A 6,605-nucleotide genomic window follows, 5' to 3' on the forward strand; every position below is an offset into this window, starting at 1 on the left:
GCTGTCTTTTAAAGGTACCTGGGGGATTTAGTGCAGTTACATGGTTAATGTGGTAATGATCTGTTGGTATCCTAGCACAGTAAAGGGTTGAGTGATGACCATCTATTCACAAGTTTCCTTTCTGGCAGAGTTAACTTGCAGGTGATAAGGAAGATTTTCTTTTGATATTTAAATTTATCCTAAATCTATATACAGTATTTGTTGCGTTTTCTAAGATAGTTACAGCTGTCTAGACAACCAAAGATTATAGCAGCAGTAATCAGAGTAGTAGTTAATACTCCTATGGATAGGCATGACTACATTTGCTAACCCATACTCTCTAGACTAGTATCGGGACACATGGCTGTACTTGTTCAGTGCTGCTTCCCATATTTTTGCCAAGTCAGAATATTAAAACTTGTGATGTCATTGTTTTGTGGTGTTTTGAATTGATGTGTAGATTCCAGAAGCACAGAGCTTGACTGGGTTATGGAGAATAACCTGTTCTTTCTTCCTTTCAAATCTCTAGGGGGAAATTTTATAACTTTACCTAACCGTACATATGTATTCATTTATCCCTTATGTACTTGAAATCATTTTCAACTTCCTTACCTATCAACCCAGATTACTCTTCCCTGGCCTAATTCATTCTTGTCCTTGAATCTTTCTTCATGGTCTGCTTTCTTTGAATCATCTTCAGTGTTTTTTTCTGGGTTGTTTATCATCTTTTTTTTTTTTTTTTTTTGCGGTATGCGGGCCTCTCACTGTTGTGGTCTCTCCTGCTGCGGAGCACAGGCTCCGGACGCGCAGGTTCAGCGGCCGTGGGTCACGGGCCCAGCCGCTCCGTGGCATGTGCGATCCTCCCAGACTGGGGCACGAACCTGTGTCCCCTGCATCGGCAGGCGGACTCTCAACCACTGCGCCACCAGGGAAGCCCTATCATCTTTTGATAATAGGAACATGATGTTATAATGAAGTCCTGGGCCAGGCTGTTTACATCTTTTATCTCCTAAAATAAGGCCACTTTATCAGGTTGCCATGACAGTAACAGTTTTCTTCCCAAGAGAATGCTAGAGTATTCTGGCTTATAGTCAGTTGCTTTTTTTTGGGAAAAACATTGGCTCAATTGAATGTTCTACAACCATTGTGTTTGTCCAAGGTAATCCTACTAGTATGTATTGGTTAACTATTGCTGCATAGCAAACTACAACAAAAGTAATAGTTTAAAGCTACACCTATTTATTATCTCACAGTTTCTGTGGGTTAGGAATCTGGGCACAGCTTAGCTGGTTGGTCATCTGCCTCATGGCTGTCTCATATTGATTCAAAGTGTCAACCAGGGCTGGAGTCTCATCTGAAGGCTTGACTGAAGAAAGGTCTGCTTCCAAGCTCACTTACGTGGTTTTTGGCAGGATTGAGTTCTTTTGGGGTTGTTGGACTAAGGCCTCAGATGTGTAGCTGGCCGCAGGCCAGAAGTTCCTTGTCATCTAGGCTTCCCAAACATGACAACTTCATCAGAGCAAGGGAGAAAGTCTACTAGCAAGACAGAAGTCAAAATCTTTTGTAGTCTAATTATGGAAGTGACACCCTCTCAAAGTTGGGTAGAAGCAAGTTACTCAAGGGGAAGGGACTATACAACATCATAAGGATGCCTTGCACACAGCATTTAAGGTGCATCCTTTTATAACCTCTAAATTCACAGTGGGCTGGGAGAACTTAGACCATCCCATGTGTTTGGCCCTGAATGTCTTAAAAAGTATAGGGATGATTCTTGGTAGGAATGGGGCTTGAGGTCAATTTTACCAGTCTTAAATTTCTGGAAATGCACCTTTTACTACTTTTGAAAAAGTGAAGAGTATTTACCAATTATTGGTCTTTTGTCATCTTTATTGCTGTCTGATTCTTCAGAAATAGTATGAACACTCAGATCTTATGCACAGTTCACCTTCTGGATATAATAAGCATTTGTTTACTACTTATGTTTTCAAAACACTTTCACATATATTCTCATTTGATCATCTCACAGTACTCTAAGTGAAATAGGCAAAGCAGATATCATTGTCCACATTTTATAGATAAGACTCTTGTGGTTAGTCTTCCCACCTCGAGTCTTCTACTGTCCCTAATCTCTCATTTATACCAGCACCAGAGTTCTCTAATAGGAAAATATGATTGTGCTTTTTCTGTGTTTAAATTTTTGAATGCCATTTCATTATCCATGGGATAAAGTCGAAATTCTTTTATAAGGCTCTTAAAGAGCTTTCTTCTTCAACCTCATCTATGACCTCTTCCATCCTCTTCTTTAACCATCCAAAATTACGCTTCAGCACTTCTATGGCTTTACATCTGCTATTTATGATGCCTGGAAAACCCTCTTCACACCTGTCTACATGTTCCTTGCCTTGTCCATCTCGGCTCAGAGGCATTCCAGATGAAGAATGGTGTTGCAAGGACAGGGTCTGATAGCATGTCATTTTTTTTTCTTTTCATCAAAACTACCCACAATAAAGCAGCAAGATGTTTTCTTGTAATTAAAAAAATTTTTCAGTGTCTTTTCTATTGTTATAATGTTTGGTCTACCCTTTAGTTTGAACAGCATTCTTTTGAGAAAAAGAGTCCTGGGCAGTTAGAAAGGATATATGTAGATAGAGAAATAGATAGATAGGTATAGATATATAGATAGGGGTGTGTGTGTGTGTGTGTGTGTGTGTATGCATTTACTTTCTAAATTAAATAGTACATATATAACAGTACATCTAAATATATAAATTATAACTATATAAATATATGACATTACATTATGTATACTATTGGGTTGGCCAAAAGTTCCTTCAGTTTTTAAGTAAAAATAAAAGACATATTTTTCATTTTCAGCAAGAACTTTATTGAACAACGTATTCACTATTCCACGACCTACTGCCATTTTCCAGGCAACTTCATAATTCCATCTTCCCAAAACTTTTTATCTTTTGGAGCAAAGAACTGTTCCAGGTGCCTTTTACAGTCTTCCAGGGAGTTGAATTTTTTTCCATTAAGAGAATTCTATAAAGACCAAAATAAATGGAAATCCGAAGGTGCAATGTCTGGTGAATATGGCAGATGAATCAGAACTTCCCAGTCAAGCTGTAACAGTTTTTACCTGGTCATCAAAGAAACATGTGGTCTTGCATTATCCTGATGGAAGATTATGCGTTTTCTGTTGACTAATTCTGATGCTTTCATCAAGTGCTGCTTTCAGTTGGTCTAACTGAGAGCAGTACTTGTTGGAATTAATCGTTTGGTTTTCCAGAAGGGGCTCATAATAGAGGACTCCCTTCCAATCCCACCATATACACAATATCACCTTCTTTGGATGAAGGCCAGCCTTTGGTGGCCTTCATTATCATAAGGACTTACTCTGGAATCTTTTAGCCAGATTGAGTGTTGTCTTATACTGGAGACTTTAAAATAATGCTCCACGTGGCCAAGAAGGCAGAAGAAAACAGCATGGTAGAAGTGGGAGATATAAAAAAGACCAAACTGGAACTTCTAGAAATGAAAAATATAGTAGCTGAAGTGAAAAATACACTAAATGGGATTATCAGATTAGACACTAAATCAAAGACAGGATTATCCATAATGAAAAAAAAGAGTCAGGGGAAGAGGAAATAAACAATGCACTAGTGATCTATGGGATAGTATTAAGCAGTTTAATTTAGGTGTAATTGGCGTCCCAGTGGGGAAAAAAAGGAGGGGGGTGGTTGGGGAAGGGACAAAAAAAGTATTTGAAGAAATAATGTCCAGAATTTCCCCAAATTTCATGAAAACTGGACACATAGATTCAAGAAGCAAATTGAACAAAGAATAAATGCTAAGAAACCACAGCAAGGCGTATTATAAACAAGTTGCTGAAAACCTTTGATAGAGAGAAAATCTGAAACCAGAGGGGAAAAAGACATGGTAAGGCACAGAGAAACAAAGATAAAAATGACAACTGACTTACCAGGAACTATGCAGGCTGTAACAATGGATGCCTTTAAAGCACTGAAACAAACAGCAACAACAAAAAACTAAACCTAGGGCTTCCCTGGTGGTGCAGTAGTTGAGAGTCCACCTGCCGATGCATGGCACGCGGGTTCATGGCCCAGTCTGGCAAGATCCCACATGCCGTGGAGCAGCTGGACCCATGAGCCATGGCCACTGAGCCTGCGCGTCCGGAGCCTGTGCTCTGCAACGGGAGAGGCCACAACAGTGAGAGGCCCGCGTACCGCAAAAAAAAAAAAAAAAGTTAAAAAAAAACCTAAACCTACAAATTTGACCCAAGAAAACACTTCCTAAAATGGAAGTTGAAATAAACACTTTTTTAGACAAAAGGCGAGATAATAAATTGACAGTAGACCAATACTAAAAGACAAGTAACTTTTCCTAGCAAGAAAAAACAAGAACAACCAGATATTTGGACACATGTATGTGAGTAAATAAAAAAGATTAATTTTTCTAATTGTTAAATCTTATGGAATAATCTATTATGTAGAGCAAAAATATTTACAATGCATTTGGGGTGGATAGCATATGTAGAAGTAAAATGTCTAAAAATAATATCACAGTGTGCAAATGGGGGATGGGAAGCATGCATTAGTAAGGTTCTTACAGTATGTGTGAAGTGGTGTAATGTTATTTGAAGATTGACTATATTGTAAACTCTAGCAATTACTAAGACAAAATAACAAAACAAAGAGGTATTTAAAAATATTTGAATTATTTAAGAAACAAAAACCAACCTCAGCAAACCCAAAAGAAGTTAGGAAAAGAGGAAAGGAACAAAGACCACATGAGACAAATAGAAAAAACTATGCAAAGGGTAGATTTAAACCCAACCATATGAATAATTATATTAAATTATATTAAATGAAAACGGTCTAAACACCAGAATTAAAAGATGATATTGTCACACTGGATGAAAAAGCAAGACCCAGTTATATGCAAACAGTAATCCAAAGTTGGAGTGGCTGTGTTAGTCAAATAAAGTATACTTCAGATCGAAAAATATTACTATGGATAATGAAGGATTTTGTATTATGACAGCCTGGTTAACTGATCAAGAGGAAATGAGAATATCTTAACTCTGATGCACCTAATAATAAAGTTTCAAAATACACAAATCGCAAGCTGATAGACTGGAAAGGGGAACTAGATAAATCCACAATCATAGTTGACTACTTCAGAACACCTTTCTCATAACTGATAGAATGAGTTGAGAGAAAAATCAGTAAGGATATAGAAGACTTGGACAATACTATTAACTAACTTAACCTAACTGACATCTATAGATCACTCCACCTAACAGTAGCAGGATATATTTTCTTTGAAGCTCACATGGAACATTCACCAAGATGTACCATATACTAGGCCATGAAACAAATCTCAATAAATCGCAGTAAGTTCAAAAAAATTTTTTCCGATCACAGTAGAATTAAACTAAAATTAATAACAAACTTGTCTGAACAAACTTCAAATATATGAAGATTAAAAAACATACTTTTAAATAATGAGTCAAAATATTTTGGACTGAATGAAAATTAAAACAAAATGTATGGGATTTAGCTAAAGTAGTGCTTAAAGAAAAATTTAATGCTTTTTTTTAGAAAATAGAAAAGATTTCAAGTTAATAATCTAACCTTCCAGTTTCAGAAACTAGAAAAGGAAGAGCAAAGTAACTGTAAGTATAAAGATGGAAATCAAAGATAAGAGAGGAACTCAGTGATACAGAAAACAAACAGAAATAAATGGAATCAAAACTGATTTTGTGAAAGATCAATATAACTGATAAATTTCTATCCAAGTAGGTCAAAAAAGAGTGAAGACACAACTAATAACAAGAATGAAAGAGGGGACATCACTACACATCATACAGATATCAAAATAAAGAAATTAATAGTTTCATGCCAATAAATTTGACAACTTAGGTGAAATGGATAGTTCTTTGAAAGACACAACTTGACCAACCAAAGCTCACTGAAGAAACTAGATAACTGGAAAAATAGGCATACCTTTTAAAGGAGTTAAATACTTCTCACAAATAAAATTTCTGGCTTAGATGACTTCACTGGTAAATTCTACCAAGCATTTAAGAAAGAAACAATACTAATTTTACACAAACTCATTAAAAATAGGACAGTAGGGAACATTTCCCAAGTTATGAGTCCAACATTATCCTGATACCAAACCAAACCAAACCAAACCAAAACACAACCAAACAAAAATTCAGAAAAACTCATTAAAAGAAGAATGACAAACCAATATCCCTCATGAACACTGATGACCTTTTTTGACCCACCTTCTAGAGTAATGAAAATAAAACCAAAAATAAACAAATGGGACCTAATGAAACTTAAAAGCTTTTGCACAGCAAAGGAAGCCATAAACAAGACCAAAAGACAGCCCTCAGAATGGGAGAAAATATTTGCAAATGAAGCAACTGACAAAGGATCAATCTCCAAAATTTACAAGTAACACATGCAGCTCAATATCAAAAAAAGAAACAACCCAATCCAAAAATGGGCAGAAGACCTAAATAGACATTTCTCCAGAGAATATATACAGATTGCCGACAAACACATCAAAGAATGCTCAACATCTCTAATCAT

The sequence above is a fragment of the Lagenorhynchus albirostris genome, chromosome 13 (assembly GCF_949774975.1).
Source record: "Lagenorhynchus albirostris chromosome 13, mLagAlb1.1, whole genome shotgun sequence".
Taxonomy (NCBI): Eukaryota; Metazoa; Chordata; class Mammalia; order Artiodactyla; family Delphinidae; genus Lagenorhynchus; species Lagenorhynchus albirostris.